Genomic DNA, 24,151 nt, shown 5'->3' with positions numbered 1-24,151 from the left:
CCCAGATATGAACAGCCCTTCTGAGTCTTATCCCTGTCATTAATTTTCACTATGTCTCCTTGGCAATTCATTTAGCTTTCCCTTACGGCTCTGAATAGCAAATGCTGAGAAAGTGCTAAGTTTAGTTATCCTACCACATATACACAAAAATCACTTTGCATTCTACTTATACACAGCTATGTTCAAGGTGGAAAGCTGAGACCGAGGTAAAATAAATTCCAGCCACTGTTTCCAGCTGCCAGGTGTCCCCAGTAATCTGCTTAGAGAAGGACGGTCAGGAGATGGGGATGTTCTCCTGCGGATTCCTGTGGCTCTTGCCCTGTTGTAATCTTCGGAAAGTTCACTGGAAATCCAGCTGAAGGAGGCATCTCCTGCTTCCTCAGCACAGCCGCAGAAATCCAGGTCTCGCCTTGCTCATTGCTAGTCTGATGCCACACATTTACAGAGGTACCAAACAGTCACTTGTGCTGTAACCTTTTTCCAGTAAAACAAATCAGATTACCTCCAATTTATTCCTTAAAAAATGCAGGGATGTTAAAAAATGCCAAGTGTTCGGCAACGTTCAGCACTGGCAGAGGCAGGACTGAGTTGAAACTAGCAGCTCCCTCTCCTTGCTCTGTCCTTAGCTGCTGCACGGGCTGTGAGAGGAGCTGCCCTTCATGCCACCAACATACCGACATTTGGAACCTTTGCTGCCAACATCCGTTGCAAAAACCTTACGTATGGAAGACAGAATCTACACCCAAGATGCTGCCAAGACATGGTGTTTGGGAGGAGCTGATGGGGGAATGGCAGCATTACCTCAGGAGTCCTAAACACATGAAGACAGAGAGTTGATTTTTTCTGCTGCAGAGGAGGCCCGGTACCATTCCAGGTGGCCCAGCAGGACTGCGTGACCGCCCAGCGCTGCACATGGTGACCCGGTGTGGGAGACCATCTGCACCCAGGAGGAGAACAAACCCCACGGCAAGGAAATACAGATACCCCAACAGTTCACAGGCTCAGTTTTGTACCAGGACAGACCGTGCAACACTTCCGGCTCACCTCCTCTATGCTTCTTCTGAGCTTAAAAGAAACCACCTCACAGAGTGCTGAGGCAGCATGGGCTGGTGGCTCCCTGCGGGCCCCGGGAGCTTCCTGCAGTGGTGGGGCAGGGCCTGGCAGCCAGGGCCCATCCCATGGCGGCAGGGCCCTGGCTGCCAGGGCACCAGGGCCAGCCCCAGCCTGTAGACAAGGCCGTGCCAAGGCTGTGGTGGGCTATGGGCCGGCCGGTGAGCCCAGCTTGGCAGGGCCCATGGCCACGCAGGGCTGTGGGGAGCTGGAGACCGGGCCTGCTGCAGCCTTGTGGTGTGCAGGAAGGGGAGCCCAGGGGGAAGCCAGGAAGGGACAATCAGGCCTGTGGGTGTCCTCGGGGACATCACACCAGTTCTACTATTCTTATGTTTTACCCTTCTCTTGCAGGCAGACACTGTACCCAAGAGCAAAAGCTCCTCCGTGTATCTGACAACCTTCACCATTATTATTTCTGGCGTCAGCTTGAAAAAATACATTGCTAATATCCATATGGGCAATGTGATGCCCAAGATGCCCAACAGAGAGCAAACAACAGGAGTACAAACCCTCCGTAGCTACAGTCAGAGAAGTCTTCATTAAGGACACCTCATTATTCACTTAATTATTCATTTTGCTTATTTACAGTAGAGATATTACACATAATATGGTGCAAATCCCTAGCATGCTCAAACACCAGATGCTGGTTTTTCTCTCTAGTCAAAGGAAAAACCAAAGCATCACTGTGAGATTTAACAAAAAAGTCCAATTAAATGCTTTGGCAGAATGTTAATTTCCCAAAGATAAAAGAAGCAAATTAATAATAAGCTTCTAGTCACCTCCCTTATCGCTTTTGCGTACATTGAAGCAACAGGAATCTGTGTTTAAAATGGCTGTTATCAGGTGGGCAGGCAAATTTTAAAACCAATTTTAAAAAACCAAACATACAATGCTTCACCATTTTCCCATCTTGGATACAGGTCAAAGGGAAGCTCAGCTAAGAGCACCGCTGCTTTGAATGACAAGTTATGCACTGTGTAAGGTGTAAAGGTGTGGGAGATGAGAATTCTTCATGCAGAAGACAGAGGACCCAGCAGGGGCTGGAAGGATCTCAGAAGTCATTCTTTCATCTCCCTGCCCCATGGCAGAACGGACTAAGCTTTTCTTGGCAGGTATATGTTCAGTCTGCTCTTAGAGCCCCTCTGTTAATGGGCATTTGACAGCTGCTCCAGGCAATAGACTCCTGCCAGTTATTCCCTGATCATTAAAGAGTTTTTCTTGCTTTAAAGTAAATCTCACTTGCCCTAGTTTAATCATGTTACTTTTTGCACTATCAATGGACAGGAAGAAAAGGATTGTTGCTGTTTTTTCCATACCTGCAAGTCTTGTGTGCGTTTGAATAACGTAACTATGTCTTTGCTCAGTTTTCATTTCTTCCTGGGATTTTTTCCAACTGGTCTGACAACACCCCTTGATTTGGGGGGACAAGGGCAATGCCACACACCCTTGTGTCAAAGGGAGTTTTGCCATTTACAGCAGTGGACTCTGGTCTGAGCCTCAACCACCTTTGAACTCTGCCCTTCCCAGCCATTTCCTCTGTGCCGTGAAAGTCCTAGCAATGTGTGATAAAACGGGCTAAAAGTTTCACACTGCCACTCCATGCTCACAGTGAAAATTGACATTTTCAATCCCCAAACTATCAGGTATCTTTCAGCCATATTTTCATTCCCTTTGTAACAATTACTATTAAATGCACATTTCTTAAGAAGTTTTGACAAGGCATTGCTCTTTTTTTTTATATCAGGGTCCTACAGAATCAGGCGGGCTTACATTAGACACACTTCTATTTCATGTGAGGGACCATATCAGTGCTTTCATTATCAATGAGCAACACATCTTAAGCTGCAAGCAGATGGCACTTGAGCAATTATGCACATACATTATCTGGCTCAGGGAGGAGAAACATCAAACATAGTTTGCTAACCTACTGTTGCCCATGTGACTTCTGCGATAATACCAGAGACTGTTTCACAGAGGTGAAATATTTAGGTTTTTTGTTGATTGATTCAGGAAGGGGCATTATGGGTTTTGTAAAAACTGTAAAATTTGCAGCATTTGCATAGCTGGAGACAAGCAAAATTGGTCAGAAAACAGTGAAGTAAGTACGTTATCTCAGCAGGAAGAAAGATAAACTATGTACCTTCTTCTTAGAGGCAGAGACCCTTTTAGACATGCGTGTGGAGTACTTTACTTTGCCTACTGGGATGCTGTGCAAGGACAGTTACTGCTGCACTAAATATTCCTGAAACAGTGATCAAGTGTTTTAAAGGAAAGAGAATTTTTTACTGGATTACATGCAGTTTCCAGCATAGAGCCTTTAAAAGTCATAAAAATACAAAGTTTAAGATAACCTAGCCCTATATTGCATGTAGGCGAACATCACATATATATTGTAATATACCGTAAGAGTGTAACTGTAGAGTTAGATTAACTGCTGTGCTCTGAAAAGTGACTATAAAATGGAATCACGGTGTTTCTTGCTTACAGGACAGCAATGATTTTTGAATAAAATACAAGTTGTAAGTAAAAAGATGCTTTGTGTAGTTGCAAATCTTCCAACAAAATTTCCAGCAGAAGTTGACACAACTAGATGACTGTCTTCATGCACTATCATCAGAATTCAAGATTCTGCTGACAAAATCTTCATTGACAACTCTGATTCCACTGACTATAGATGGGATATTAAAAAATGGCCAGGGGTATTTCTCTGCTGTGGAGCACAATGCAGACACCCACAATTTACAATAGATGAACTAGCTGAGATATTGAAAGCAGCTTAGATTCAACAAATTTTCACTGACATAAATTAGCACGTGCATGTCCTTATGTCCTGAGTCAAGCCCTAAGGTATTCTATCTTCACTGGTGCTGATTACAAATCACCAGACATTATTAATATTGCTATTAATATCACGCCCATTGAATAAAAACATATCGAGAAAAAAGTTTTATGTTAATGTAACTGCTTTTGTATGAAAGCAACTATTTCATTTGTTTGTGTATTTCCCTCAGTACTTTAGCTGCATTTCTAGTGTCATTTTCCAAGGTTTACTCAATTCTCCTGAGATGCTTTGGTCAGCCTGATGTAACACTGACAGGTTTGGTCTAGTTTGTTTCTGGACCCTTTTCAATTTTATTCCTCAAAATACTGTCCTTTGTAAGTCTCTATTAGCATTTCTGCTGTACAATCAGCAGGACTGTTTATAGACATTAACGTATTGAAACCTTCTCTTTGTGTACAACAACTTTATCAACAGAAGTCTAAATTTTGTTTAAAATAGTGTAAACTAAATTCCTGCTGTTGAAAAATAAATAGAAAAGAAAGTAGAAAGGAATTTTAAGCACTTAATGTTAGAGTATGAAGAATCAGGCTACCTCAGGAAAACATGAAATACAATCCGTTTAACATTTGTCTTGGCTTCAGATTCTCCTTCAGAAGAATTTTTAGGTAGACTTCCAAGGTTATACGCTCAAAGGGTATTTGCATTAACTGAGGTTTTATCTCCTGGAAATCTCCACTTTTTCCTATAATAACAGCATGTCACGTCTATAACCACTGTGTAACAGAAATAGTGAAGAAAACCTCTGAAGTGAGAGATGGAAGATAGGTACTTCAATTATTGCCATCCACTTGGGAAGATGTAGTATTTCCTGAAACATGAGATACTCCATAGAAGTTCTCAGGGAAACCCTCAGATTTAAACACATACAAATTTACATAAAGATAACTATGCTTATGATCACCCTTTGCTCATTTTATGTCATTTTAGGAATAAAAAAATGAGTCTAAACTACATTCACACTCATTCTAACATCCTTTTGCAGCGTGAAAATGAAATAAAAGGGCTAAATATAAATACGAATTGCAGATAATGCTTGAGACAATCCACTACCCTGTCAATAAGAAATCACAGTACTGTACTTATGTCAATGGACACATTTTAAAAGAACAGATCTTGTTAAACAAACTTGATATGATTTTCCTATGAAACGACAAGTCTGGTGTATTATACTTTTCTTGATATGACAGCCTCTTTGAGGCATTTGACTCAGTCCTAAGCAACATGTAGATTTTGAAATTACTGTATAAAGACAACACAGCATACACTAAAAGGGATTCAAGTGTCTGGAAATGCCCTCATTTAGGAGTTTATGAGGAATCATTTCCGAAATATTTTGTGGACTTTTGTGATCTTTCTTTATTAATATGTTATTCTTTAATGATTGTGCTACTACAAAGACTTGCAAATAATGAAATTGACACCTCATTTGTTACCACGTTTAAACACTTGATGCAACACGCAAACCACATCAGGCACATCTTTGTGAAATACAGGGATCTGTCATTGGGAAACAAACAAAAAAAAAAATCTTCTTTCAGCCTGAATAGATAGAGATTTTGAAGTAAAATACAACTGAAGGATTTTCTATCTCTTCTTCTGTGTGCAAGTCCATCCTTGGATCTGTCCATCTTTGATACCAATGTCCCTGTTAAAAGCTATAGCTTTGCTGAAAACATAATAAAAGTCATTTAAAAGGAAGTAGGTGTAACGGAGAGCAAAGCTGCCACTGAAGAATTTCCTCTGTTGTCAAGAGTCTGTGGAACATTATTTATTAGCTGTTGAAATCTCATCTCATTTGTATGCTTTCTAGAAAAAAGGAGTATGCTGTAAAAGACCAGTAAATGATATCTAAATAAAAGATCATAAATACACTTTGAAAGCCTTCTACTGTTTATATTTTCTTATGAGAGTCTAGGTTTTGCTTTTTCAACGACGACTGGAAGGGCCCAAGCCATTTCAAGTTTAACATAGCCTGCGTTTAGCAGCTTTCGTAAATGTAAAAGTTTTTTTGCCTCGTAAGCCTTTAACATTAGCAGTGTGTCCTCCAGCTTTATTAATCAGTGACTACGGACGCTGGGGCAGTATGAGGGGGCTGAACCACAGGCAGCATCCAGGCTTGTGTTCTCTTTCTAAATAGCATTTCCCACAGGCACAGTTGGAGAAAAGCTATTGAACTAGATGGAGCATGGACCTGACCCCACAGGGCATTTCTGAAGTTCTTATGATTTCGGTATGAAAAAGGTTCCTGAACTTCTTTATGTCCCTAGGCCTATGTATACCATTTCTACACTTTTCTGTTCCATGCTACAGTTAGAGGACTGCCATAGAGAACAGAGAACTGCAATGATGAATCACTGCAATGGAGAACTGGTACAAATCAGAGAGCTACAAATATTTTCTTTACGATCCTACTATTCTTTTTGCCATGACCAGCTCTCAACTAGAGAACCAACATGATTTCTCACTCTTGACTTACAGTGTTCAGTTACATATGTCTCAGAACTGGTCTTTTCCTAACCTATATTTTATTACATCATTGCAACTTGTAGATTCTGAGAGTTTTCACAATTAGGAGAAAAATATTATAATCATGGCCATAATATAAACACAGTTTCTTACCAGTCTTTGTCAAATGGGTCTAATAAGTTTCAGTACTGAATGATTTTTTTAATAAATCTGGATGACTCACTTTTCTTAAGTTCCAGAAAATTTATGTGATTTGCTAAGTTTAGAAATCCACAGCTGTTCTTACGGATCGCTGTGAACAGAGAAAATCTCTCTATGAAGTAGTCCCTGTCTGATCATAATATACCCAGGTTGTGGTACTGCATAAAGCTTTGAATGCTACTTGCCTAGTAAGGCAGATTAAGCATGGGAGAGCATTGCAGAGGGCTCTCAGCAGACGCCAACAAGGACTGCTCCACCATTTGGAGCAGCACAGCTGTCTCAGCACAGCAGAGACCAGGGCCCAAACTGTGCTTCTAGGCAGCATTTTGCAAGATATTGCCCTGCAGTGTATGAATACACCAGTGGTCATGTACCAGTCTGAGGTCCTACCTCACATTCTCAGTGAACCGTGGGTGTGAGGCTGCCTATGATAGGTGTCGAATTTTTAAAACCTAACAATGGAGGCTGATTCCAGGAGGATTTTCAAAGCTATGTACGTAGTTAGTGCATGAACTATTACATTCTATGTGCACAAACTATTAGCCAGCACTAGCGTCCTCAACTGTTTTGCAGATGACAAGAACTGTTCATTTAGGTGCCTAAATATTGCAGATAATCTTTTAATTTTTATTTTTTATTTGTGATAGTAAAGTTATATAATGTATGAATAAAGATCATGGCAAAAATAAAGAACTCTAAGTGCTTCCTGATATAATTTATGAATGATTAACTGTAGATCCATTTCACTACTGAATCTTCAAAAAATTATTATGAAAGTTATAAAATGGGAAACATTGTTATGCTGCTATATAAAGCCACAGTTTTTCCCACAACTTCAGGAGTCAGCACAGTTCTGATCATCTCAAAAAGACTGTAGTAGGACTGACAAAAAACACAGAGAAAGGAGTAAATGTGATTCAAGACAGCACCACTTCTATAATACAGGACATAACAGAAGGGTGTTGTTAACCTTTGGCTACTGGACACACAGAGAAACGTGCTAGGGAAACACCCCTACTGCTATATGGTTAATCATTACTACTGCCAGAGAAGAGCTTGGAAGAGGTGGATCTTAGGTCTGTCATGTACAACAGTTACAATTTTCTGGCATTTAGCTTCAGTTTCAGGACTCTGCTTTTCAGTTTTTATGTAGTGAAATTCTGTCTCTCTCCAAGTAAGGCTTTTGGGCTCCATCATCTGCAGTATTCTGCAATTGTCCCTGTAGGCCTGAATTCAGAGCAGTATTAAAATCTCCACTAAAATGTGTTCATTTCACAAAGCCAGCTATGAAAATGTCAAACAACATCCCCCAAAACCTTTAATTAAATGTATTAGTTCAGTTTAATTAATTAGTTAAGCATCTCAGAAAAAGGAAAGCTTAAAATCTGTTGCTGGCTTATCAGGAACTGACCTATCTTCCAAATGGGGACTTGGAAAACCTAGGGTACCTGGGGTCCTTCTTCAGTGCTGTCTTTGGCACAGCATATCTGTACCTTCCAAAACAATGCTGTCAAAAGTCAGAATTTCAAGTCATTCATCTTCCAAGGCCTTTTGAGACAGTGAAATGTGTCTGTGTGCTGCTTCTGCAGCAGAGTGGGTGTGTAGAACATCAAATAAGTTGCTATTTGTACTCTTTTATCACTAGAATTTCATATTACTATCAAAATCGCCCTTAGCTATGAATAGGAATTCCAACAAATACACAACACTTACAAAATTAGTACAACGCTTGACTATGACATGATTCCATAGCATCTGTTACATCTCAATATGTCACTGAATATTTCACAATTATTTAACATCTATCACAGCTTTCTCTTCCAAGAAAAAATAAGTATTTCAAAATTATTTATAGTGTAAATACTCTGCAGCTACTAGGGTTTTCTCAGTAGGCCTATCTCAGGTCTTTTAATGCAGCAACTCACACTAAGATGAACAATGGTAAGTGTCTTCTTTTTCATAGCTAGTTTGTAAGCCATCTTTATCTACATGCTTCAACATTTTATTGTATTTAGTAAAGTCAATAGTAAAAGGAACAAATTTTTCACTTTACATGTTAGATTTATTTCCATTAGAACAACTCTAGCAGAATTATATATCTAAATGCAAATTTGACTGGAGTACACATAGAAACACTCTTCCTTGCCGTCAGTGAGAAGTTTAATCTGACTAAGGCTGAGATTCTCACCATACCATAGGTACCAAAGCAATTTTAAACCCCAGACTCCCTGGCTAACTCTACATTAGCAAACACTTCAGTGCAAAAGCAGCAGTTTAGTGTTATGATGCCAGTGATGCTGAGTCATTAGTTGAAATGTTCTCACCACACATTTGGTTCAAAGTTGTCTCACTAAAAGCTATGCCACAGAACTGTGGCTTTCTTGTCCTCAGGATCCTCCATCCTAGGAATCTCCATGCCATCCTTTTGTCTATCTCTTGCAGAAAACAGTAGCACATCAGTGCCCTGTCCTCTTATGGTCTCAAATTGGAAACCAGCTTTATTCCTTTTCCTGTTCATTTCTTGCTGACACCATGATGCTGGTTGCCCAACTCTGCCTGCACTCTAAGTTTGATCAACATCCAAAGGTCCCATTGAATGGAATAACGAAGGTCTGGAGCGATGGAAACAAATCCAAGAGGACACTCTGAAGGCAGTGATGCTGACATTTCTTTCAAATGAAAAACTAAACATTGAGAATGAGCTGCCTTGCTGCTGTGACTATTTTGCTGATGGTCAGCTGGACTGCTTGATATATGCTGGAGGACTTGGAGAACTTCGTGGTGGTGCAAGCCAGTCATCATTCAGAATTATGTCTCCATGAGGTACTGAAGAGCGTTTCATGTGTGCCCGGAGAGGTCTTCTAGTTTACTTTCCTCCAAAATGAATCTTGATTTGCACACACTGTAATGCTTTTGTAAATTCAACCAATACGCAGAATGTGGGGAAGATGAGGGGATTCACTTCAGAGCCACACTATGTTTTGAACATTAACGCATGTGCAAGCTCTGGGATCCTTCAAAATTCATCACTAATTTTTTATTTTTTGCAAATAAGAGGCTCAGATATAGATCTTTAAACAGCTGTGGGAAAATGGGGGAAATTAGAGACCACTTGCTCTTAGTTCCCGAAAGTTACATTATAACACCAAGGAGACCTTAGGGTAAAAGGCAGCTGCTACTTCCAGGGTGGGATGCAGCTGGCATGCGCAGAATCTACCCTATGATAGCTCCCCAGGCAACCCTGCGACCTTGGCATATGTGAAGTTAAACTGAACAGAGAGTGGAAAGGAGTGAAGGCACCACAACAAAGCTCTGTTATACTCCATGCAGGAGTGGGAACTTGAAGGCTCCATGTCCTGATAAACCAGGCAGCAGCTGCCAAACAAGGAAACTAGATTTGTATTTTTAAAAGCAAGGCATGAGAATGTTACACCTGTCAGTAATAACGTATGTATGACTAGAGTCACTCAAACTCCATAGGCACAGGCTTGAAAAACTGAAACTTGTGTTGCAATGGAAATGCCTGGACAAGGGCCTCCTACAAGGTCAGGATGAACACCACTCACAAAGAACTGATAGTGGGAGAAGAGGCTTTGCCCTTGTGTAGGCAGATTAAGAAACAGGGCTAAAGAACTGCTAATCAGGAAAGACTATCCTTGAAGACTGGCACATCCTGGAAGCATATGAACACCAAAACATGGCTTCGCGCGTCAGCACAACATGATTAGGGTGTCTTTTCAATGAATTATCCTCATGATACCCCCATTATAATACTAAAAATCACACCCACACGTCAAAAGATCCCTGCCCAGGTCAAAAGACCCTTCCCTGAGCACGTGCAGTAAGAAAATCAATGATGTGACCTTATTCAAATTGACTGACCACTCTGTACGTAGTAGGAGGGTTACAGGGAGTTACTAACCTGAAACAAATTGTATAAATATGTGAAATTAGGAAAGGAAAAGGAGGGAAGACTCCGTCATAACTTCTGGGATCAGTCAATGGGCTGAATCTATCTCCTCCTTGATAGGGACACCTATTGCGTAAGAACTTTATCTTTTGCGTGTTAAATGACCAGCTCATGCTAGCTGTTATAGTCTGTCTGTGTATCACTTCAAGCTTGTTTTTGCAGACAGTACCTTATCACTGGCAATCGCTGAACCTCATCCTGTCACAAACTTGTATTCTATGTAATAAAAGACTTCAGCTGAGGTCTATTTTGTGTAAGTCTCTAGATACCTGAATATTTGAAATAAAGCATTTGACTCTGTGATGCTCTCCGTGCAGGTCCCTGAATAGGTCAGATGTATCACCCTCTGATTCAGTGGGCTGTTCAGTATGCAGATGGGCTGGCTGGGGATAAGGGTCTTGTCTTTCTCGTGAAACTGGCAGGCTGGTCAAATATAAAGGGTTCCAGGAAACCCCCCTTGTAATGTGACAGTATTGGCATCTGGGACAAATTCGGATAAGAAGGTGCAAGCACTACACAACCCTTAGACATAAACCGTTGGCCAAGTCTGAGCCTAGAATTGGATCCAGCCACATCCAGTCTCTCTAGTATCTGAGGATGAGCTAGAAAGCAAAGAGGTCCTTTCTGAACCTCATGACTCAACAGGAGGGTCTTCCTAACACATCTTGTACACTGGCCTAAGGTGACCACCCATTCCACAACAACAGCTGTGATTAAAAAACCCACTTGTTATTCTTGCTTCTTATGGACAATGGTGCAATGCATTTTCTTGAATTTCTATTGGCAATCTTTACACAAAAAGTTATACAAACAGGTCTGATCCTTCTTTATATCTGGGCAGCCTTCCTAAAGAACAGTGTTAAGGAATCAAAGCAGGAATGCAGCTCTAATTCATTCTAATCTTAAGACTGTATTTCATTGCCAAAGAAGTGTAAAGCTGATATGTTATAGTAAATGAGAGTCATGCCAAAGCTTTTCTTTGAACTGTGACATTTTGTGTGTCAGCTAGTTACTAGGTTTGACTTGTCAGCCACCACCCACTCTGCTGATTAAAGATAGAAGACACAGTAACATTGTGGCAAACATAATGTACTATCTTTACACGAAGTTTTATTTTGGGAACCTTATAGGGACATATTGCATATTCTACTGCACATCTTTATTTTTTTATTCTTCTTATTGCTGAACAGAAGGATGAAATATTCATTATTTGATATACCAGGAGAGGAAAAAAGCAAACAAAATATTTCAGTGAGGACAATCATGATACTAGGCTTGATTATTTGCATTCTTTTTCAGTCAAATCTCTCCTAGATTTCAGTATACCACACTGTGCATGCTATCAGGAATGTCATGTTGCCATAGTTTAACAACTGCTCATTCAATCAATAAATAGAACCATTGAATCGTTTGGGTTGGGAAGGATCTTTAAAGGTGATCTTATCCACCCCACCCTGCCAGGGACACGGACATCTTTCAAAAGATCAGGTTGCTCAGAGCCCCATCCAGCCTGGCCTTGAGCACTTCCAATGATGTGGCACCCAGAACTTCTCTGAACAGCTTGTCCAATTTAAATCTATCCTATTTCAGTTTAAACAGCTGCCCCTTGTCCTGTGACTACAGATCCTGGCAAAATGTCTAAAACATCCAAACCCTTTAAAAGGATATTACAGATTACTAGATTTCAACAACTATAGTGAACTACAGAAGCCCCAGGGGAACAAAACAAATACACTTGGATAGTATTTATGGTTATATAATCTATTTGCTATAAAGTGGAAGCAATAAGCTACATGTATAAAGGATCAATTTACAAATAGTTTAAACAGATGATTCCTTGCTTGAAAACTTGAAAAAAGTTAATATTCTTTTTATGGATATTTTTAACAAAGAAATCCTGCTTGTTAACTAAGTAACTGAGGCATCAGAAAACAACAAAAACTCTAATAATAATGAAGCAAATATGCTCATAAACTTGAAAATACAGTATAACATGCTGGTAAGTAAATCCTGAAGATCCACCTCTGTTTTGTTCTGTACATAAACAACTATTTGTTAAAGAGCAATGGCTCTTTAGCTACTGCAACTCACTTTTTCAGTGCTGGGACACAATTCATTTCCCAGGGTTGTGCCAAAGATGGCAGCCATCAAAGAAAAGAAGACGTATCTGGGCTCACATCATTGATATCAGTGATGTCCTTCCTTCCATGCTTGGAAATGTTGCAGATAAGAATTTAACCTGCAATAGAGAACATACAAAAATGAAGAGCATGTGGCCTCTTTCACCCAATAGCTGGGTAACTATTCCTTTTATTGTTTTCCAAATCATTACTGAGAATAGGCCACCACCTAACCCACTTAATAAATGTCATTCCTAATTTTATCAATTTGTAGTGATAGCTGAAATGTTTCTGCAGTTTTTAGCCAAAACACACATAAGTACCAGTTAGCAATTAATTTTTATTCAACTATTAAGTAGGAAGAGTGACACCAGGGTATACTCAGCTCCATTCTGCTGTGGTCATCTGCAGCTTCAGTCTCCATGGGAGAAGAAGCCAGAACACTTTTGAACCTTTAATACAGGTTTGTTCTTTAAAAAGAAATAATTTCTAACATGGTAAAATAATTTCATTGGCCTCCCCTGTCGTTTATGTTCTCAGTAATTCAGGTTCATAGCAACATTCTAAATCCTTGAGAAAATGATGCTTGAGAGCATGAAGAAATAAAGGAGATAGAGAACACTTTCCTCTCTAGAGTTCCTTGCCATATATATAAGACATGTTTTTCTTAAAATTAAAAGCATACAGAAACCTTTGTCAGTTATACTATTTAACAGAAGACTATACTTGTACAATATAGCAGATATATTGTCAGATATTTAGACAACAAACCACAGCTGCTCTAATAATATAAGCAAGAGGCCATAGATTTTTTAACAGTTCCTTGTGAACTGAATAATTATTTTTGAAGAGTAAAATAATTAATAATAACAAAATGATATAACATAATAAAAAAATAATGCTTCATGGATTCAGTGTCAAGGAAGGGCCTAGACACCACAGAAACTGAAGTCTACTGACCAAAAAAATACAATGTATGTAATATCACAGCAAACCATCATACATTTTTTCATTAATGTGTCTAGACCTTCAGTGACTATCCCTGTGGGATGATAATTCAGCCTCCTGCATCTCAGAAGAAGCTGGGATGATATTGCTAATTAATATCCATGGTGATGATTCCCTTATGAAAACACTCATCTATTAGAAAATGGCATTCTAAGGCAAAACCTCCAATCTAGTTCACTCCCACTGATTAGCACATAAAGCATGCTATTTGAGTTACAGCTCATTTTGTCTGATGGCTATCTGGGTTTTTTTTATGTAGTATCAGATATACCTCCTGATATATTCAGTGTCTCCAACTTCCTCTTCTTATTTATGTGTTACCTACCTTGGAATTAAAGAAAATAATAAAGATTTTACTTTGCCTGTACCTACTGAGATACATACATATAATGGGAACGGAAAACACAGATACCATTTTACAGGTACTTTACCTGTAAATTGTACTCTTGAATGCTTCACTAAAATTTGAAAGAAACTCATGACCCTCTTTAGAATTGACACTCTATTCCAAGAATCACAGAATCATAGAATAGTTAGGGTTGGAAAGGACCTTAAGATCCACTAGTTCCAACCCCCCTACCATGGGCAGGGACACCTTCCTCTTACTGATAATTATTACTTGTTATTTATTTACAGATGTATTAAGTATATGCTGCAGGCTGTAAGTTTAATTAAGGAGAGGATTACTTCTGGATAGTTTCAAAAGAAATCTCTAATCCATGCAACTTTACAACTGGCAGGTAAACAGAAACAAAGTGACTTAGTGGACCAGATGATAGGACACAGTGCCTATAATGAAATCTCTATTATCTGTTACTATTAATATGAATACACAAAGGCAGTAGAAATTAAGTGTTCACAGATACAATAAAGTGAATAAGAAAGATTTATTTCACTACAGCACAGCTGGGCTGGATGTATGTATAAAGTCACAGCACACAAGAACGTCTCACAGTTACTGGATAAGAGAGAGAGAGAAGACAGCTTTGTAGGTAATGATAGATTCTACATTATGCTTACTCAGCCTCGACTCCTGGAAATTCTCTGATCTTGCTAGAGTATATATATCCAAACTCCTCCCTGAAAGTCAGATGAAAGTTTGAATACACAGAATTTTCAGCCTGTGAAACTGAGGTTCCTGATTTATACTCTAAAGATTTCTTAACTCCATTTAAAAAAATGTTAAAAAAAAAAAGAAAGCTAAACATTTATGCTTTACTTTCTTACATACACAATTATTTATAATTATTCAGAATTAAATAATGTAGATAATTAACCAATAACTATTAAATTAAAAATAACATGTAATACGTAAAAAGAGCAATATATGAGAGTGAAACAATACAGGAAAGACAAATATACTACTGATTAAAAAAACCCCAGGCATTAGTTGCCATAAATTTAATCAGTTTCTATACATGAGATACTTTGGTCTGTCAACAAAGAACTGTTGAAGAAGTGAACAAGTAAATTTCAAAGTAACTGGAAATTGGAGTTGCTCCTTTTTCATCTGTTAAGTCAAAAAGTACAAAGTTTCAGTTCCTAACTAGCGTGATTGGGAATCAATTGAGATTTCAAATATTTTAAGTATTCTACACACAAATACACATGTAAATTAATACACTCAACTTGTCAACAGTAAAGCTTCAAAGGCTGTCCTTCAGAACTACATTTACAGCCAAAGTTCTTAAAATGCTGGCTGAAACAAATGAAGATTCATTGATTTTTAAATATCCTGAGATCTGAAGTTTTCACTTTGTGGTTTCACCAGAGAATATTCCTTAGGCAAAGTACACTGGTGATACTACATTTTGTCCATGCTTCATCGCAGATTCAAACTCTTTGAAGCTGATGCAACCATCAGAATCTTGATCGACTTCTCTGTAAGAGTAAAGAGATTTGGTACTTAAAACCCAAAAGACATTATGTAAAACAGACATTATATTTAGTTGAAGATTTCCAACACCAGTACTGCTTTTGAAGTGCTCAAGAGTTCTACTACTTGAATGCTATACAAAGAATTAATGAACTAGAAAAATGCTTTTTGTGTAGTACAACTTATACAAGGATCTCAAAGCTTTCTCAACAGGACAAGTATCATTTTGTGTATTCAATGGGAGTTAAAAGTTAATTACAATATGACTTGTGCAACTTTAGCACTTTCAGTACAAATATGCTCCATAGCTATTGTGGAACTTTAACTGAGAAGAACTTAAAAGAATTTATATAACTATCATATTTATATGAGTACTGGAAAACATGTCTTTTAATGAGAAATCAAAATACTCTGTTCAGAAAAAGAAGATTGGAGAACTGACCTAATCAAATCAAGACCAGAAGTGTATCTATCTCTAGGGAAAATATTTTGGGTAGTAAATATCCTTGTAAGCTTACAAGGAAAGTCATGATGATAGGCACAAGTTGAAGCCAAAGCTAGAAAAGTTTATATACCAAATTTCATTTTGTTTAGAGATTGATCAGCTATTGAGGTAACTTGCCCAGGGATACGGGAAGTAATACTTCATTGGTCTACCCTCCCTTGGGGTATTCATTTTATATTCAGGCATTTCCTAAACCACATATGTATGTCTGAATGTAATTATTCGTGATGAATATTTATGGCATGGATCTGCCTAACAGCTCTTAAACCAATGTGAAGCCCATGGCTTGAACACCTGCTCTAAGATTAAGTACCGCCTCTTATTTGTTTTGAACCTGCAGGTCATTTGACGATCCTTATAATTTATGTACCCTTCTCAGTGACTATTATGTATCAAAGGGTACATAAAAGGGATCTGTTTTTAAAGATCACCCATTGAAGCATTTTTTAACAAAAAGCCTGTTTTAATGACAGTAATTATTATTACAACCTGTGCTATTTGCAAGTAAATTAGTCCATTCAAAGAAAATGCACAGATTTAAATACCTGAGAGAATGTGTAATACTCAAATAGCAGTATCTATTTTCCTAATATGCTGATGTATGCTCAGAAATTAATTCTGGAAGATCACAAGTGTTTTAGAAGTTAGTGCTGACACTGGCTAAACTGAAGGTAATGGGAGTTTTACCATTAATTTTCACCCAAAATATCTGAGTTCTGGGCATAAATCAGATCTTTAATGTTTGTATTCACTACATGTGCCTGTTTGGAAGCCGCTTTTGAAAAATGGCTCTCAACTTTACGTGGTGTTTGTTCAACACCCTGAAAGCCACTAATGCCTCTTTGAATTAAGAATCACTTTTTGAATAACCTTTCAGCAGAGATTAGCAAGACATGTTGGGTGATAAATAAATGACAAATAAACTGGTAAGTTAGCTGTTGTAATCTGAAGAAACACTACATTTATTTAAATGTTATGGATTTTTGGAATCTTGCCAAATGTAATCTGAATGCGAGAATGGCCTTGGAGTGTTAAATTTTCATTTTCATCTAGCTGAAGCAAATGATATATTCATCCTTGTGATTATGAAAATACTGTGTCACAGCATATTGATCTTTATTTCACAGGTCACTATTCATTTAGCACTCTTAGTAAAATATATATAGATAGTTCAAGGTATGTAGTGCCTCGGGTAGATTGTCTGATCTTTCACTGAAAATTGAGTAATAATCAGCATCACAAGTTACTGACAGTGAGATATAAATTATTCTCTAATACAATTAGATAATTGAAGACTCCCCAAATCACCTAAGTGTATTTTCATAGGAAACTGGATTAGATAAATGGTACTTTCCTTCTGACAGGAATATTTTAACTGTAAATCTAAGTAGAGGAAATGAATAACCTAAAAGACTAATGTTTAATATGTTTCCTCTTGAAGTTTCATGTTTATTAATTCACTGAAATGAATACTTATCAGAAAAGTATCCACATGCAAATACATCCTATCCTTTTATATTATAAACAGCTGTATATATTAATCAGTCACTTAAGCTTTTTCTAACTAACCTCACAACAACATGGTCACATCTTGCAGTTACTGACGTAAAAACACTAATACAGAATTTGGCCATAATATTTCCTCTTTTATATGGAAAGACTCTCACATAAGCAGTACCTCTCAAAGTAGGAGCATAATTTCAAATATCCTGTATCTATCTGATTTATACACCTTTTTTTATTATTATTAATCAATCATATCTCTCCAAACCATGCAAAACTACAGACCAAAGATTTTAATTCTACTCTGCATTTCTCTAGATAACTCAGTATCTGTCCTTAGCAGTAAATAGGAGCATTAAGCAATCGTTTTTATTACTAAAAACAAAGCAGTGAATGCAGTGCAGAGCCAGCAGACATTACCATTGAGTTGGCTTTCAACTCATTAGCTCAGTAGGACAAGCCCCAGAAATCAAATAAGAGTCAGGATAAATTAAACTTTGCTCAGATCTCTGATGCTATGGCCATACATTTGATATATGTAAGTGAAAAAGGTGTCTTAAAACTAGTTTATATTTCTCCACTATGTAAACATTTTTAGAGATCATTAATTATGCTACTAAAGATGGATGGTTCTTACTTTTACTTTGAAAGAACTGAAGTTAACCCTCAAGAAGGAAGTTTTCATTTAATCTACTTTATGCAGGCAGAAGTTTTCACAGAGATCAGTGAGATCAGAGACCAGATACATCACATAAATAAAATACAGGAAGAGAAATTTAACATATGGGATACACCACTGAGAATGAAAACTTCAAGGCTCCTTCTCACAGCATTCCACATGAATAGGGGCTTCCTTTGGTTACTGCTCCAAATAGAAAAAAAGAATATTTCTTTAGAAGTGATAGAAATGGTTATTTGACTTTCCAAATGATTTATTCTCTAATGCATGACTTGAAAACATTAATGATACATTTAAGTTTGCGTAAATCAGCCTTAACAGATACCATAGCTAAATATAAAAAGACTTCTGTGTATGACTAAAGTTAGAAATGTGAGGAATTTTAAATACCTATTTCCAAACACGTTTACTTTCCAGTTAACCGAGGTATTATGAGAAACAAGTTACAGAGGCCCCTACTTTCCATGCACAGTTGCAATTTATTAAATGCCTACATATGGAGGCATAATACCTGGCATTTTATGCATTGCTATGTAACAACCATTCTCTCACAGCAGATAAAAATGAGATATACCACATGTATGAATAACTTATTTCTGTAATAGTCCATGAACTAGAGTGATTTTCTTAATTGTACATTCTTCTTGCATACTTAGTCAACAAAACCTTAGCAATATTATATACCAGTCCTCCTGAATTAGAGACAAAAGCATGCCAAGCACACAAGGCTGGGTCTTCAAATCACTATTTCTCTGCAATTTACATTTCCCTGGTTTCAGGACATACCAAGAATAGCAGTGTGGGGTTTTTTCCCCTATTTATCGTAGCCTTACATATGAAATCCGTACACATTTCTAACATATGTTTCCAAAATCAAGTTCATATCAAGTTCAGTGTTATCTCATTATTTAGGTGTATATTGTGAGTAAAAAGAAGTTGTGCATTTTCTTTAAATTATTTGCTGTAGATGCCCCATCCCTGGCAATGTTCAAGGGCAGGCAGGACAGGGCCCTGAACAACCTGCTCTAGTGGAAGGTATCCTGCCCATGGCAGGGGGGTTGGAACTATGTATCTGAGGTCCCTTCCAACCCAAATCATTCTATGATTCTGTTTCAGAGAAGTGCTGTTTCCTGAATCACCATGCGGATATCTGAACTGCTTTTAAGTACTGCAAGCCGTTCAGCCATACTGTCTGGCAATTCTCACAACACATTTCTTGCCCATTAAATATTTTCTACACTTCACATGCTGCATCTTACTTAGACACCAGAGGCCAGCAGGTTTGCTGGCTATGAATGATTTAGGCCTCAAGTCCTTTTTGCAAGTATTTCTGAGCATAGTTCTTTTATGCTGAAGTTCCTGGCACCATTCAGGTCTAGCAATGTCTACCTCAGCTTCACTCTTCTGATGTGGCTGTGACAATCTAAAGCCCATTTTCTATTAAAATAACATTTGTCATTGAACTATTTATGGAAATCTAATGTGAATGTCACAGGGAGCCAGCCTATGCAGGAAACCCATGGTGTTTTCACAAGGTGAAGGCACCTAAGAACATCACTGCTCCTTTCACTAAGATAAATTATGCTAGATTTTGGTCCAAGGAAGCAGAAGCATGGAAGAAACGCAACTTACCTTGTGATCCAGTGTCCTGGGTTTACCAGTAGCGGTTTTGCTCCTTCTTAGTAACTGGTTCAAGCTCTGTGTTTTGACTTCCAGCCTGGGCAGAGAGCTGATAACACCAATCACCGATTGGATCTTCCTTTACTGCTGTTCTACTGTTTCTGACACTATCTTTCCTTTGTCTCAGTCAGAAAATCTGGATTCAATTTCTAATGGAATCATCTGTTAAAAATGTATCACCCATTGCATGCACCCCAGTGATAAAGTTTTCAAAATTATGTTGTCTACTGTATGCGTATTCTATTTAACCTTATTACTGATATCCTTTTTTTCAATGTTGATTTGTTCTGTAGAGCCACTTCTTATAATGATCTCCCAAACCTCCTTGATGCACTGAGCTTCAAAACAGTATGGGTAAACAAAACTGGTCTCTCATCCTGCTGGCCGTCAACTTACTCTTTGTGACTTGACCAGTGTTAAAAGCTTTGTTGGGTAACCTGTTGCGTTCCTGCCATGAGTCGGACATGACTGCTTTACTGCCTTTTTCCTCAGATTAACTGTTAAGAACATGGGGCTCAGAATTTTCTTTCATGTCTTCACTATCTGAGTGAGAACTTCAATCCCGCTTTCTTTGGGGATTACAATACTAATACCACCACCACCACCAATAATATTTTTTAAGTCCATTTACAGATCTGCTAAGCATGTTTTCCTACTATATGGTCACAGTTTTATAAATTAATATTGGCTCCAATAGGCAACTACTATAAACTAGACAAATAAGTCATACTAACTAGAAAATCCCCTTTTATTCTCTCCTGCTCCACAAACTGCTTACAAAAATAGCAATAAAAACACCAGAACATTTTCTTAGACTTTCCAAATTACCAGCCTGTGACACAAACAGGTTCATAAAAATATTCCATAAGATTAGAATACAATTCCAGAGAGTAAGCAGAAGTATCACTCAAATACATATTAAACTATAAAAGACCATACAGACCCGTGGGTCTACAAGAACCTGAAATCCTGCATTTCACAGTTTGAATTGCTCTAAGAAACTCAATACTTGACAATTATTCAGAAGAAAAAAAAAATACCACCCAGCAGCAAATAACTTGAAAACAATTGCTAGAAACTGCAGAAATTGATCTTAACAGTTTAGGAATAAAGTTTTCACATCCATAGTTTAAAATGTATCTTTTACACCCAAGTTGTATTGCTCTTACATTTATTTAATATTTTAAAATAAACTATCAGAGAACGATTTAAATCAGAGCCAAGACTTCCACTGCATTTAGAACCAATCTAGAGTCACACTGTCACACTGATTGAGCAGTGAGAGTAAAAATTGCACGTCATGCAAGGAGTACCTGCCGAGGACAAAATGACCTATCAACTGAAGATTCAAGGATGACAGCTTCTTCAACAAGCTGCCTTCTCTTCTGATTAACCAGCTGGCTCTTTCTACTCACCCTGCTTGCTTCCTTTTTGATGGGATTCCTGCAGAGCTCCACAGCTGTTCTGTTACTAATGCGTATATTAATTTCACTTCTTTAAAAGCTAAGTGTTGAGAAAAGCCATTCTGATCTTTAGTAAACACGGAAGAATTATGAAAGTAAGCCTGGTTTTCCTTGCTGAAATGGGACATGCTGTTGGAGTCAAAAGTTTCAGTTAGGTAGGACTGCTTAAGGAAGCACTTAGATTGGCATTACTATCAAGGTAGAAATGCACTTCACCTTATTTTCAATGCTGTTCAAGTTTTAAAAATTACTTTAAAAAGTAGAGAACAAATTATTTACTAGCTGAGGGGAGAACTGCACGAACAATATGCTACCTTCAGTTGTTTCTTCTTTGGGATAAATGCTAGCTGACTTGCAGGCTGCAGGAAGACACACACATATATTTCATGGGTTTTCTCACTCTTCAAAGCTGCACCCTCAGATCTTGCAAGCTAGGTAGAATCAGATCTCAACAGTTTCAAATAAAACACAACACTCAATCCTCTAAATCATTCTTAAAGCAATGTTCAGCATGGACAAAGTAGATACACTGTGACATAGGATGCTATCTTTCTAAAAAAAACTTAAAGTTGAGTATTGAAGGCCACAAACACACGAATAAGCTGAGAGGTGGTGAGCTGAACTCTCCTAGTTGTCCAAAGCTGCAAACCCACAATGAAAACTTTGACACAAGTGGCAAATGTCCTTCTTGATGAATGACACAATGTTCTCACACTCTTATATGCTTCTTTTTCATGAACAGCCTTCTTTTTCCTCATGCTTTCAAATGCACATCTGCTCATCTCTGTGGTTGCCACGTTGCAGCAAAGTTTACGCTTTGAGCTTCACAAGTTAAGACAGCACATTGGTGTGGTAGCACTACATGCACACACTTGAATCCAATGGCACATTCAAAAGATATTCTTGCTAGATCTTATTATATTCTTGCTGCCTACACTTTAAACTGAATACTACCAATCACCTGTCATGATCTGAATTCATTACAGGACAGAGGATAGAAAGAGCATTACTGTCACTGTCAGACAATCCACAATATGTATCTCATAGTTCCCTTTTTCTTCAACCTTATTTAAAATACAGGCATAGAGACCGAAAGAACTGCAAAGTTTTCATGACCTCCAGTGAAAACACAATGCAGACATTACGAAGTTTCATCCTTTTATCGTATCACATCACTTGCAGTAACACAATGTCACCAAACTGCCTTAGTACTTGAGCTTATGGATAAAAAGCAAAAAGTGGAAGCAGAAACTGAGAAAAATATAAGTTGGGCATGATGTCAGGACGGAACACTTAATGGAGCTTGTGGCACAGTGAAGTACCTACTGGCTGACATTCCACACTCCCATTTTGGCAAGTCAGCCTATAATTTAGAACTGATCCTGGACTTCTCTCTCTGACAGTAACTCTAAAACAGGTACAAGAATTCATCATGTCTTTGCTGTTGATGATTTCGCCTCTGTAATACGTGGTTTTGTCACCTTTCAGCTGGACTACAGCAATGCCATATACTGGGCACGAAGCCATTAGCCCTTCGGAAACTCAAAATAGTACAGAACACAGCAGCACATTTCCACTGCAACCCAGGGTACCATAAGCACATCAAATCTGCTTTAATCTTCTACACTAGCTCCGTAAAATACTGAGTCAAGTTTTATGTCTTTGTCATTATCTTAAAGGTGTCCAATAGTATAGGAACAGAACACTTAAAGGATCAACTGAGAACCTGCAGCTCTGTCCCGTTAACAAAAAAGCTTATTTTGTGCTGCAGATAGAGCTTTAACAGAGAATAGTCTAAAGCAGTGGAACAAATGCTCATAACATCTAAAGCATTGTGACCTGCTATTGAGCACAAGAAGTACTTTTTGGATCTTAATGTCGATAACTAGTTCTTTTGTAATACTAACACAGCAGTTAGTTTGAAACAAATTCACAAAAATCTAACAAGTTTCTCTTTGCTGTAATAGGAAACGATGAAGTAAAATAGAATCACACATGTTACCCCTATTTGATCTGGAAATTACTTGGCTACAACGATAATGAAGTACATGTAAATACCTGAGTAGAAAAGCATTCTCTGTTTCTTCCAAATGTAGTGGCACTGCATGTCTTACATGAACCAGGATATTCCATGCCAGTGACAATTAACCTAATTGCAAAAAAAACCAAAAAAACCCATAAACAAAACCAAACCCAAAACATCAGAACAAGGTGTTTTAGAGCCCTTTAACAAAAAAGCAAAATAATAAGAGGCAATGTAAAACATTCCAAATCACTTAAAATGTTTGAGGACCAAAGTGTGATTTATTTTCAGGGAGACAGAATTGTAAGTGCCTAACAGACCTAAAAAGTACTGTGGGTGTTAGGCGCTTTTAATAATTCTATTTAAGTTTTATCAAGATAGGAATATATTTAAGGTGATATAAAAAGCTGAATCTCTCATGCCGCATCTTGCATGCAAAGATTAAATAGAAAAACCATGGAAAATCCAGAAACATTCTATTCAGCAAAGGACAAATATAAATGAAAATTTCTTCAGGGACATACTAATTGTAGTGTCTCTGTACAAATTATCAAAATGGATGCCATACAATATTAACAAAAATATTGGTTTTACCAACAAAAACTGTTCTGTAATCAATTCACTTTAGGAACACAAACAATGATATAATCATCATGCAATAAAAGCTTTTGAAAACTGATGATTATTTAAGTAAAAGGTCCTGCC

General features: G+C 37.9%; 1 long non-coding RNA gene across 4 annotated transcripts in view; it reads right to left on the bottom strand.

Annotated features, from left to right (window-relative positions):
- LOC136017537 (uncharacterized) overlaps positions 1 to 23,567 on the bottom strand; it is a 29,235-nt gene extending 5,668 nt beyond the window's left edge. For 2 of the 4 annotated variants that reach the window (XR_010613967.1, XR_010613965.1), the window contains exons 1-3: positions 23,482 to 23,567; positions 19,913 to 20,009; positions 12,681 to 12,828 (exon numbers count right to left, since the gene is read on the bottom strand). This is a non-coding gene — a long non-coding RNA (uncharacterized LOC136017537). Of the gene's footprint in view, positions 1 to 12,680; positions 12,829 to 13,988; positions 14,043 to 14,737; positions 14,962 to 19,912; positions 20,010 to 23,481 lie in introns of those variants that run through there. The other 2 variants (XR_010613968.1, XR_010613966.1) reach the window with 2 other exon arrangements.
- Positions 23,568 to 24,151: the final 584 nt, after the last annotated feature.

Source organism: Lathamus discolor, chromosome 6, assembly GCF_037157495.1.
Source record: "Lathamus discolor isolate bLatDis1 chromosome 6, bLatDis1.hap1, whole genome shotgun sequence".
Classification (NCBI taxonomy): Eukaryota; Metazoa; Chordata; class Aves; order Psittaciformes; family Psittacidae; genus Lathamus; species Lathamus discolor.
Note: the sequence above shows the minus strand (reverse complement) of the source record. Positions and strands in the feature narration are given on the sequence as shown.